Here is a 13,708-nt window from a genome sequence, read left to right on the forward strand (position 1 = left end):
GTGCAGCAGTTAACTATCAATGTAGTCATCATCCTCTCTGTACTTCAAGCTTCAAGTGCACTCTGTAATAATGAGATTCTTCATGCTCTAGACAAATTCAGCAGTGGAAGGCCTGAGGCTTCACATCAATTCAGTTTGTGTCAATGGCTTAAAGAAAAAAAAAAAAAAGAGATCTACCAAGTTTCAAATCCTTTAAGTGCAAAAGAAAAAAAAATTGCAGTTTATTGTATCTTTTACCCTTCGAAACCCACTATGGAAATAGAACCAAATAAAGCAAGGAGAGGAGGAGAAATGTTAAAACCAGCTCCTTCTGCTCTGGGAAAAAGCCAGTAAAACACACAAACAAACAAACAAAACAAAACCAAAAAACCAAAACAACCACCTCTTCCTTAATATTACCTAATCCTGAAATGAAGCAAAGGAGAGATTCCATTCTAAAACAGATCAAGACAAGTGAGGTTATAATAATAAATAAAAGTGAAGTTGTGGGAAACCAACACAGGTCTATGGCTACATGTATGCAACGAATGTACATTAATCTCAGAAACACACTTTTGCCTGATGCAATAGCTAAAGGAAAAATAATATTTTTTTAAGACAGGAAAGAGGAAACAAAGGGTAAAATACTGATGCTTTTCAAGTCAGCAGAATTCTTGAAATCAACTTCAAATGAATTGACTATTTAACCTGAAGAGATGCTAAAATTAATATTTAAACTCATCAGCATGAAAAACGCTGTAACTCTTTCTTTGGAAAACTCTAGGAACAAATTCTGGCTCAATGAAAATTGCTACAATCTCCTCTATCACAACTCATTAAAGATCGAAGTGTCTGTAATTGAACCATAAATCTCCTTTGTTCTAAGGGAGACTAACTGAATAAAACAAAACTGTAGATATTTACGGTGATATACTTAGCAGTAGCAAAATGAAATATTATTTCAAAGTAATATTATAATGATCTCTTTTTAAAATCCACATCAGGAAAAAAATGGAAAGAAAGTATGAAGAACAAAGAGGAATGGCTGTAAAACTTGGAGTCCTTGTGTCCCAGTCACAAGTTCTTGAGGCTAACTGATACAATTAATAATCAATGAATTAATAACCTTTGGGAAAGAGGGATTATAGTCTCTACTTGGACAGTACCCAAGACACTCTGAAGACTACTTTAATCTAAATTAACACAAGCTTCCCAAGAAACTCTCTGAAGATCATCCTCTAATTTTGAGTCACTGAGGTTACCCAGTGAATCAGAACTAAAACAAGACGACAGAAAGATGAGCTCTACAGAGCAACACAATAGTAATGACTGGGGAGGGCTCTAGGATACTGTCCCTAACTTGTCATTTTTACAAAATTGAGTGAAGTTCCTGGTAACTCTTTGAAAATAATAATACAAAATTTCTCATCTCTCTCTACACTTGCAATCAAGTTCCTGACCTTCGGCCTTACAACAGTGAGCACAGGTTACTCTTCGCCTTCTGAATTTGCTGTGTAACAAGCAGGAGGTTTCAAATCAATGGCAGGCACATGGCACTGCATGCTCCAAACATGAGTTCATTTCTACTGACGAGCAAATTTCCTTCCACCTCGTGCTGACAAGTATTTGAAGGACCTACTCACTCTTACCAACGTGTGTCAGGTCAGGGAGCAACTCAGGCAACAGCCAGAAGACAAATCTTTCCAAGGCAAATGGAACTCATTATGCATTTGTCAAGAGCATGCAAGTGGAGTACAGTGGGACACAGAAGTGCACAAGATGACAGGGACTGAGAAAAACAATAATTACTTTACAAATTGGCAAACTTTCACATAACTTCATAGCACTGAGTCCCTGCATGAGACCAAGAAACACCAACTGAAGCACCACAGCATTGAAAACTTTTGCCCTTTGCTTGAACAAGCAGTAAGCACAGTGAGAAAACTTCTCATGCCACTCACCATTATAAAGTCCTGCTGACATAGAGAGGCCAGAATAGGTAGAGCTGCTCTCAAGCAGCTCCGTTTTTAGTTTTCTGATTAAACGCAAAGGGTGGTTGTACCAACTGTTCCTTTGCCCTGAAGAATCTCTCCTGAACACAGGGAAGGATCTCACTGTGGTTGAGCACTGTTGGGAAAGCTCATGAAGAGACTGGGGTTGTGAGATAATCAGTATGCTGATGTTCTCACCCTCTGTACTGCCACTTCCAAAAGCATTGAAATTCAGGAAGAGAGTTGTCTTGTCTGGTAGGACACAGAACTTGAAGGACTGACCTAGTGGCACTAGATAAGCTAGATGAAGATGCTAGAAGGGTAGATAAAGCATACTGTTGATCAAAGGCTGACTGCTTTACATAACATAGGCAAGCAAGTGTTTTGGGGAAGTTAAGAGTCCTGAACAAAGGCCATGTTTATCTAACAAAACAAAGTTTTATACACAAGGTTTCTCCCCCAAAAAGAATTAGCTCTGTGCTTTAGGTTTCAAACATTCTCACCTCTGACATGTAAAACAAAGATTTCACTTCTTGTATCCAACAACTCCAACACAACATATACAGAGAAACAAATTAAAGGTACAACTCAAGAAAGTTACTACATGTCAATGGCTCCAAACTTTACGGCAGCATTTCTGATAGGCAAAATATCGATTTCCTCCTGTCAACACAGATGAGCAAAAAGCCCTTCCACAGATATTCCCTATTATTTCTGTAAAGACTTATCTTTGCTCTCCTTATCGTGAGAGGGTCATAGCCTCCCTGTGGAGACGCCTTTATGTTCTGTGTAAAATTGAAACAGGGAGCCTAATGGGTCTTGTTAGAGATTAAACAGGCACACTGAAACCTAGTTGGAATTGAACTTAACACCTCAGGTTGCTCACGTCAATTTTCTGAAACATGGTGAAAAAAGGTAATTGTCAATTAATGAACCATTGACTTAGGGTTGGTAGAAATCAATAACATGAAACAATATGAAACTATACAATCTTAATCAGTATTCTGTAACAAAAAGGCTTTTAGACAGACACAGAGTAATTGGCTGTTCCTTTGTGGCCGATCCTCTAAGCTATACAATTGTCCAATTAAAATATAATATCAATAGCAACATAGTTGTTTGTTTTGTGGTTTGGGGGTTTTTTATATGCACTAGGTTACATTTCTTAAATCAAAAGTTGCAGACGCTGAAAGAGCATGAACAGAAGGGTAAAACATGAATCAAATCCAAGGGATCAAATTCAGGTCAGATACCACAGTTATGAACCCAAGCCTCACAATTCACTATCCTTCTAATTATATGTAGAGGCTTGACAATAGAATTCACATCTCTTGGGTTCCACTAGAAACATAACGTTGCTCAAGCAGAAATTTCTGTTATAAAATCCTCTCAGGACAACTTCACATCTCTCACAGAAGAAACAACACCATTTTCAGATTAAACTCATTTCCACCAAACACTAAGCATTCACATAGTCTTACAAAACCAAGAAAAAATACCAGGAGTTCCTGAAGAAGATCAGAAAGGTTAGACGTGCACTAGGAGAAAGTATGCCCAGGAAAACTTCTCCAGCCCTTTTTCCCTCCTCATGATTTATAGCAAAATGAAAAGATTGTATCAAAATGGTCCACTATGTTGCAAGAGCAACAGAAGTTCCAGAATGGAAGTTAAAAAGCTGCTGCAAACCAAGTGCCCAGAGGTACTAAAATAAAGGTCAACATTTCCTTACCTAGACCTATCCTTGTTCATTATTGACTGAGGTGTTCTTAGACTAGTCTTGCCTACTTGAAAATTTTATAATACAAGGTAAGATAAAAAATTAATTACGTACTTGCACTGCACACTGGCCACTAATAATAGAGCAAATTATGGGGGGGGGGGGGTGTTTGGTTTTTAAATGATAAGTGATTACACTGCTATCTCTAGGACTGGGCAGGATGCCCCATAATAGAAATAGTTAATGTTGGAAAAGACCTCCATGATCATCAAGTCCAACCTTTGAATGAACCCTAACATGTCAACCAAACCACAGGACTAAATGCCACATTTCTTGTACACTTCCAGGGATGATGACTCCATCACCTCTCCAACCTGTTCGAAAGCTTAAATCCCTTTATAGTGAAGAAATTTTTCCTGATGTTTGACCTGAACCTCTCCTGGCACACCCTGAACTCACTTTTTCTTGTCCTATCACTAGTTGCCTGAGAGAAAAGGCTGACACCTCCCATAAAATATGATCTTTTAGATCATAATCCATCTAAACATGCACCCGTTTTAACAGCTTGAGGGCAAACAGTGAGTCATTTAAAATAACAAAGTAATAGATTTCTTCAACAAGTTAAAAATTAAACTAGATGGTTCTTTTTTAGCATATGTCATTTGAGACTGTCAGGCACAGGACCATAAGGAGGTGGTCATTCAGACCCAAAGAGGTAGCTTGCTACTTGAAGAATGAATGGCAGAACTGAAAATTAAGCAGTCTGTCCTGTAACACAAGAGACCACAAAAACTGCAGTTGTAACCCAATCCATTATATTCCAGTAAAAATTCTGACTGATCAGCTGCAAAAAGGAACCCTTCACTTCACGGAGACTGCTCTTCATCAATCCTGTATGCTTTATAGATGTTACACAATAGAATGCATTTCAGATTTCCTTAAATATGGTGGGTAGGTTGAAAACTAACAGCACATGTAAAAGCAATCCTTACAAGGCTACACTTTTAGCCAGTCTTACACAAGTGACCCACAAAACATTCAGGCTACAGAAGATGGCAGATTAAGCACACTCGTTTTAAGAGAAGAAAAAAAAAAAACAGAAAAATTCTTTTCGGTTATCTTTGGGAGCTGGATCCTGCATGTAAATTTGGACAGTGTCATGCCAGTGCTAAAGGGGTTTTTTTTTGTAGAAACCCACAAACAGCATTTTCTTTTCTCTTTTAATGAGAAACAACACCAGGTTATCACTTTCAGGCATCTAGATGTTGTTATCACTGATGCAACTCGCAAGGAAATACAGTAGGGCTAGCAGAAAGAGGCAAACCAAAGAAAAAATGTTGTACTTAGTATGGATTGAAATTCCCAAGGTTATTTCAAAAGATTATTTAAGCCCTCTGAGAAAGAAATGCATGGAAGAGGTGTCAGCGTTCCATTAACAATGCACTTATTATCCACCATCAGCTGGAAATACTAGAGAACTTGGCATCTTGTTAACACCAGAATCACTCATTTGATTACACATAGATTCTCACCCTCCAAAATGAAATGAATCCTAAGCTTTGGGAACATCACAGCACATTGGATACTGTCACACAGTATGCCAATTATGGTTTTAGCCATTAAAGCCATTTTGGTTTTAATGCAAAAGCTAAGCAGAAGCATGGCTAGATTTCACAGAGAGACTGCAAAGCTGTATTTGAACAGCAGCATGAAATTGTTTCATTAAGGACATTTTTTTTTAAGAATTACTGAACTTATTAAATTTAATGTCAGGCTTGAAATTAAATACCCAAACATATTAAACATTAAAAAAAACCCCAAGAGTGCTACCTTAGTATCTCACAGTACGTCTCAGCTTTATCCTGAGTTCCATATAGACACAAATAAGGAAAAGGTGAAGAGTTTGGGGAGAGCAATAACACAAACTGTATCCATGGTTCTGGTCTGGGGACTAAAGCTGGTGGAAATGATTCAGAGTGCCAGAGTTGTTGGTCTAGTGCCAACACTTTATGGAGAAAAGAGGAAATGCAAAGTAGAACTGGTATTATAGGGGAACTATTAAAAAGGTAACAGCCTTTTGGGAAAGGACATTTCTGTAATGGTTATTCCTTTTGTCCCTTTAAAGCCATTCTTTCTGGGGTTTACACAATTAAAAAAAGCTTCACTGATACTGGAACATTTACCAGCTCTTTAACTTCCTTATTTGTTAAAACCCACAACCTGGTTTAACATTTACAGGCCTTGTTAAAGGTCAGCAGCAAACAGCAATGAAAGCAAAGAGACAGTGGTAGATTATCTTTTCAAAGTGAAAGAAGGAAAGAATCACTAAAGATGAAGGGGGGAAAAAAAGTCAGATGTCCAGTAGCAGCAAGTAGTGTGAAGAAATTAAAACATCCTATCCTGGCAAGCTTCCTCATTCTTCTGCAAATACCAAGGCTTTTATCATGCAGCTGTCAAATACCAAGACACTGTTTACCATGTAATGGGCAAGTGCAAAATTCAGTGGTAGAATTTTCATATTCTGCAAAGGTTTATTTAGACAGATAAAAGGAAGCTCTCTTATAGATGAATTAAAAAAAAAAAAAAATCACATGACCTACATTAATTTCAATATGAAGTCCAGTATGTTTGATGGCATTTCTATATTCATTTCCTAGTATGGAAAATTTTCTTTTTTTAATAATAGCACACCACACATTGATAACGAGCAGCTGAGACTTGAGGATCCTGTGAAATTAACATACAACAAGCTTTGATTTGGTGAGATAAACAGAATGAGTCTTTTTCAGAGTACTAGTTACATTTAATATATGTGGCATTAGAGAAAAATTCCTAGAAATGAGGAAGGTAACATGAAGACTTTGTTTCAAGCTGAGTACTTGACCTGTTTGCCTCTACTGTGACTTAAGTTAGTTCATTGATGTGTCCTCTGCAACCAACCAGACCAGAGTAACCGTGGAAAAAGATTAAAGGGAAAAAATACCATTATATTTTGCACCAAAATATGGTTATTCATTTCAGTTCCTTAAATCACTATAAACATGCCTCTACTTTAAGAACCTTCCAGAAAACACAGGCTAACTTCCTCAGATACCACAAGTTTAGTGCAACAGTTTTATACCTGCATTACACTTCATTCAGAAGTTTTTAAAACTTCTGAATGAAGAAGTTGAGATCCCAAGCAATTCCCAAATGAGCCAGAAACAGAACTCCAAACACATCAGTGAAACAATGACTTGCTGCCCAGCTGTGCAAACCATTTAAAAACCTCTCAAGGCCTGCAGGTTTCTGCCCCACAGTATTCTCTCTTTCTGAATGGCATGCTGGCTGGGCTCCTGAATTTCCTAAAGCAAACTGGTGTCACAAGTAATACCACTGCATGCATGCTTTGGTCTGCAGGGCACCACCACTTTAGTATCAACTAAAATCTCCAGCAGAACAGGTCTAGAAAGAGACACAGTAATGGACTTCAAATTTTTCGTAAATAAAGGTGGGGAAAAACAACACCAAGATGTTAGTCTACCTCAGCAGAGTTGGTAGTTCTCTGCAAAGCCTACAAGAATGTCAATCCAGCAAAAGAAACCATGGTTTAGAGATGCCTTCCATTCACTGGGAATTTCAGAAGAATTCTCTGAAAAATACTATAGCATCTCATAGGGGCTACCCACCTTTACATGGGTTTCACCTACTTGCAGAAAGAAATGCTTGAAGAGCAGGATAGCATTGGCAGAAATGGTTTGTTCAACAGCTTTCAAAGCATCTGCACACTGGAACTGCAGGCCAGGAGGTAAACTGGTAAGGTCAGAATAGAAAAATACAGTGCTCTACTGATCCTCACATTTGTCTTCCTCACCTCTCTCTCCCCTCCTGTATTCATGGGTGCTCTGCCATCACAATATCTGACACGTAATTTGGTTACTTCCTGAATACATTTTTGGTCAGTGGCAAAAAAACTGCATAATAGAAGCACTATCACCACCTGTCCTGATATGAAACCTGTCTTATATGCTCCAATAAAAAGCACAGCTCCTAAGGGATGACCCTGGAATAATGTGGACTGTTTAGTGACCAGAGCCAATGAAGAACCCCTACGGCTTATAAGCCCTCTTGCAAATTTTTACTACAGTTGCTCTCCACTTCTCTTGCCCATCATCTAGGGTAAGAGAATTCTAGGATTTTGTGTTTTGGTGGGGTTTTCTGTTCTGTTGTTCACTGACACAAGACTTCATTACGTTTCTGTATTTTGAAATACAGTAAGCTGAAAGTGTCAATTTTATATTCTTTAGCATTGGTCCAACTATCACGTTCTTCCCTTCTAGTATTTCCCACTCCTGCCCCAACGCTACCCACAAGAAAAAGTCGTGAAAACTGATCTGCCTGCAGTATTTTTAAACAAAAGATGTAACTATCTCTTCTAAAGGGCTGACCACTACTACTTTCAATGACATCCACACGACAAGAGAGTCATACAAAGCAAATTCAGTATATGAAGATCACAGTGATTAAAGAATCTACAGATAGAAGGAACATATTTGCAAGCAAATAAATTCATAAAATTATGTTACAGGAGAAAAAGCATGAGTTGGATTGGGAATGTTTGTGGAATTTTCTTCACTGCTTCTTTTTTTTCTTTGAATTCTTTCAAGTAAAGCCATAGATACTCCTTTTCCTTGTGATCTGAGAAGATCTCAGACAGCAGAGGAAATTCATGACTCAAGTTTCATAAAATTCAGTAGCCTTCCCTCCATCCTACCATTACACATATATTAGGCACATATTAAGAGTGGAAGACTGAAAAGGAAAATATTTCTTAGGCCAACTCTGTGTCTGACGGCATTCTGCTCCTGTCAGTGTGGCAAATGGACTCTACCACAGTGTTCTCTTCTGTATTGAGAGAGAAATTACTCCTGCTCATCAGTCACAGAGTGGATGAAGTACAAAATCCATTCCCATGATGAATAAATCAGAGTTTAAAAAGGTCAGGATGTCTTCAGTATCTGCTGGGGACAAATCTCATTTAAGATTATTACATTCTTGTCAAGACCTTCACCAGAGTCACTTACACAAGTTTACTTACCTCCTTCCCTTCCTGTACTTCCTCCCTCCTTTTCCTAAAGTTGCTCAGCTGTGCTTTAGATTTTTTTGTATTTATTGCTTTAGTTTTTAACATCACATTGTTTTCTCTAGCGAAGTAGGATATCCTGCCCTGCCTGTAACAATGCAGACAGCTTTAAACTCAGAGTGTCTATTCTAAACTCGGCACTGGAAAATGGAAAAATACATGGGATGAGGCTTACACCCCTCAAACCCGCCCCTTAAAGGCTGTAAAACTCCTAGCTGTCCAACAAGAAATGGATTTCAAAATCTGAAGGGCTGGATGTCTGAAAGGAAAATTCTGACAGGTCTTAGCAACAAGAGCTATATCTGCAGTTAAAAGTTGCTGTGCAATTCAAAGACTATCCTTTCCTTATTTATCAGTTGTAGCAGCCCAAAAATATCCTAGGTACTCCAAGAAAGGTTGAAGATTTGCTTTGCTGTCAACTCATTACTCACAATTCCATTTTCCAGTGTGGCAGAGAGAAGCAATGTAGCTCAAGTGATCATCTGAGAACAAGAGCTTGTTCAGGACAAACTGAGGGCAGGGGATGGTTGGCTTCTCTGAACTAAAAGCTTTCTCATGATCTCAAATCAAACCTATGACTACTAATGGACTCCAAGTAGGTCCTTCTGAGAGGCTGTCAGAATATTTTTTCCAACCTGTCCTTGCAAAACCCTCCTTATCTCCATCTGAAGTCCTCAATTTTTTTGTGCTACTGGAAGAAGTCAGGTGAAAAAAACACTCTGCTTTAGTACCCTGAAAATAGTTTTTAGCCAGAAGCTACTATAAATTCACAGGACATTTAAAAGAAAACTGCAGGTATGTCATAGAGACTCTAACTATTTGGAAACGCTCTTATTTGTTCCTCACTTTAAGTGTCTTTACAGATTTCTGGTCTTGGCTGTAATTCATGACAGCAGCAGGAAAAATGTGTGTGTGTGTCTCCCCTCCCAGCAGTTCACTTGCTGCTGCTGTTTCCTCTCTAATCTAGTCAGTCCTTGATCTGCAAGCATAAAATTTTTTCCTCTGGGGAAAAAAAAAAATCATTACACACAAAAGGCTTAAAATCTCAACTTGGGAATTAGCAGGTACATTTAAAGGTATTTTTTCCCCTGGTATTTGCCTCAAATGAAAAGAAAGCAGATACTGATATTGAAGAAGAACAAGATAGCTCTATACAAGGTCTGCTTAGCCCTTCACCAAAATACTTTCTAACAGAGTCAATAATCAATTAAGGAACTACTCTACCTCAGGAACAATTTTACACACAATCTGTGAGAAAAGCATTCAGCTATGGAACTGACAAGAACAGCCCTGCCACAGGAGCCGTGTGCCGAAGCAACCACAGCCCACGCACCCTGCCAGATGTAAGAGTGCCCTCCTTCCCGCACCTCTCCCAGCATGGTCCCTTCCAGCAGACACTAACGGGAGCCCTCCCAGGCCACCCAACACCACACAATAGTAGGTCAGCAACTCCACTCAAGAGGATTCGTGAGTTTTCACAAGCATTGCACATCTCCGCACAGGTCAGAGGGCACATTTTGCTATAAGTGGAATTGAAAGTGCCCACTGAATCAGCAGAAGGTTTTTTGTTAACACTGTGAAAGCGCAGTTCAGGTCTGAAAATAAAGCTAAGGGTTACAAAGAATTTAACAGCTACCATGCATGCGATGGCTTTCACTCCTTTGGATGCTTAGTATCCACAAACACAGCTCCCTGTCTGGGTAACACTAGCTTTTAAAAACATCCTGCTGCTGACTGAGAAACGAGGAATTGTTTCCACAGCACGGACCTAACAAGGTGGGGAGGTTAAAAATCTTGTAATAAAGAAGGGAATGAGAAGGGGAAATAAGCTTTGCTAACTCTCCAAGTGTCATTTGTGAAATTACTAAGTTAATTATAAAATGAGCCCAGCCCCACTCTTGCTGTGCGGGAATTCAGGCTGAGGAAAACCGCAGGTTCAATGGTGCGATGGGATAAAAGCGGCAGCGCCGCTGCTCCCGCCGGGCCCGGGGCGGGCGGAGGCGGCCCTCGGCAGCCCCCTGCTGGGCGGCGGAGCGCCCGGGAATGCCAAAGCCCGCGGCCGGCACGGCATTCCCTCCCGCCCCGGACGGGGCAACACCCCGCAGCTGCCGACAGCGCCTGAGAACAGCGGCCATCACCCAGGGCGGTCTGCTTGAACAACGAGGCTCCAAGTTGCCATTTGCCGTTCCCCACATTGTGTCAGGAGTGCTTTAACTGCGCCAAGACAGCCAAATAAAATGTTTTGAAACAAATATCGGCGGTACAGCAGCGAACTGGGAAGGTGCCGACGCAAGCTCAGGAGGGCAGCGGGTGAGGCCTGTCCCAGCGGAGTCGTGCAGGGCAGGCTGCTCCAGCCCCTCCCTGCGGCACGCTTGGCAGCCGGCTCCTCAATTTAGTTTTAAGTGTTTGTTTTTAATCGCACATGTCGGCATGCCGGGTGGTTAACTTACAATGTGTCACACAAAACAAGAACAAGCCTCCCAGTTAATCAAATACCAACAAAACGTCTCATGTCATATTAATGATACTTGGATCAGACCCAGGAGGAGTAAGTTCGAAAGCCAAGATCCCTCCGCTTCCATCCCTATCTTAATCACTGTGCCATACACTGAAGTTGCTAGAAACATGAACATCAAGAGCTGACCTCTTGTATGCTATCACAAAAGAGATTTTCAGTGATGCCTGCGGCTGCATCTCTCTTCCTCGCTAGAACAGTGGGGAAAGCCAGGCGAACTCTGCAGCACACGTAGGACTCCAAGCCTGTCCGTGCCTTCCATACAAGCTCACACGCAGACAACAGGTACTACTCAGCTGGACAACTCAGCCTTCAGTCTCTGGATCGTGGGAATGATGTGAAAGTTCAGTCACTCCGGTTACACCCACTCGAGATAAAGGCATTGTGTCTCCATAGGCACCCAGCAGCTTCTGTGCTGGCACTCAAGTACACGTGGCCATGCAGTGGGGTGTAACTGGTAACATGCAGCCAGAGCTGAATGCAGGATTATCTGTTTCAGGAGCTGCGTGAGGACATGTTAAGCTTAAACCAGTGACCAAACTGTATTTTAATCAGAGCTGGGTTCAGCCAATCACAATCTTTTAAACATCTACAGATATCACAGGAAACAGATTTCTCTATATAATGTAAAATAGATTCTTATTTTAAAACTAAAATTTTATAAATGTGGAGTTTTTCCTTTTCAATGTAAAAGTACAAGATCCATAGACTGGAAGAACTTACCCACTTTCCTGATCAATTAAGTCTCATATTTAGAGCAAAAAAACCAACTCTCAAGATGCTAGGAACAACATACTGCAACAACAGTAACATTCTCAAGCTATAAAAACACTAAACCAAATTTGAGTCTCAATTTGCATTTCCCAAAGTGAGCCCTAACTTTAACACGTTGTAATAACATTGTATTAAAGCTTGGCGGTTTGTTCTGTGGCTTTTGGAGGGGTGAGTGAGAGGCACTGGGTCTTTTACAAAAGCACATTTTCCAGTGTGATATATATGAACAGCTGGCTCAGTCAAAGAGGATGAGTTCACATAGCTAACTAAAAGTATCCCACTTCTGTATCCAAGAGATACAGGGGAAACTTCTCCCCTTTTTGGGGGAAAAACAAACTAATAAAAAAACAACAAACAAACAAACCCCAAACCCAGAACACATCATTAACCACACACAAATCTCCAGAGAAATTGGGAGGATGGGGAAAGAGGAGGGGGAAAAAACCAACAGTTTTGGCTTTAAACTTCTGCACAGGACAGAGCCTTCATTATTTTGATTATACCTTTACAGTAAAATTTGAGTTTTGGAGAGGTAAAAAACAGTAGAGGTCAACAACACTACCAGTTCCTTAAAATCTTAAATGGATGAAGAGGTATTTAGGTGAATGCCTCACTCCAAAAAGGAGGTCTCATTTACTAAGAAATAAATATAGTTCACTACTATAAATCTGTTCATTCTACTGTAACAATATTCCAATACACTCATTTAACAATCGCATATGCTAAGACCCTCTCACAATTCACAGAAATGTCATGGCCAAATTCTTAGCATTATTTGCAAAAGAGATGTAATATTTCATATAAAGAATACTTATTTCCTTTTGGACACCATCTAGAAAAATACATTCATTTTTCATAATCGAAAATCCAAAAATATAAAGCAACCTAAACTTTATAGAGCAGGTATATCCTACATACATTGGGCAAAACCTGAAATCAGTAGTATATGTTACTGCTAGAGAAAGAGCATAACAAAGAAGACAAACTTAAAACATAGCCTTAGATAAATTCTCTCTCACCACACAAGTGTCAGATAGAAAGAGGACAGATTTCCCATAATATGCCAAAGAAATGTATCACAATAGTTTAATAAACCTATATTTAATAAAGAACATGCATTGGTCTTCAATGTGTTCAGAAAATCAAGAGAGAGAATTACATATGCCCATACTAGTGCAAGACCATTCTCTGTAAAAAGTGCTCTAGAATTCCACATTTCAAATTAGATGATTTTCTCCTAGAATATTATCCTAGAGGATGAGCAAACTGACACAAAACCCTTTACTTTACGGCTCATTCACAAGTTCATAAACAGCCTTGAAAAAAAACTATTCCTCAGAATCAGATTGGTTTTTGTGATCCAAAATTATCAGTCCAGAAGAGGCCAGATTGATGCAATTGTGCAATCATACTGGTAATCAAAGTAGTGGCTCAAATTGTTCACAAACAGCTGAAATAGAGGCAGGCAGCCAGGCTGAGACTACCGATGTTTATGAAATGTTAACTGGGCATTTCACTCGGTTCTGAGACAGAATTAACAGCCTCATGTACCGACCTTATGATTTAATTGCCTGCTATAATACTCTGATAGTTTAGCAGTTCAAGATATC

At 39.6% G+C, this 13,708-nt stretch overlaps 1 protein-coding gene across 3 annotated transcripts in view; it reads right to left on the bottom strand.

Annotated features, from left to right (window-relative positions):
• LOC136292388 (transmembrane protein 263-like) overlaps positions 1 to 13,708 on the bottom strand; it is a 208,130-nt gene that overhangs the window by 167,260 nt on the left and 27,162 nt on the right. The gene's annotated exons all lie outside the window — the stretch shown is intronic.

The sequence above is a fragment of the Chamaea fasciata genome, unplaced genomic scaffold (assembly GCF_029207755.1).
Source record: "Chamaea fasciata isolate MVZ Bird 193981 ecotype frontalis unplaced genomic scaffold, bChaFas1.0.hap1 SCAF_7, whole genome shotgun sequence".
NCBI lineage: Eukaryota > Metazoa > Chordata > Aves > Passeriformes > Sylviidae > Chamaea > Chamaea fasciata.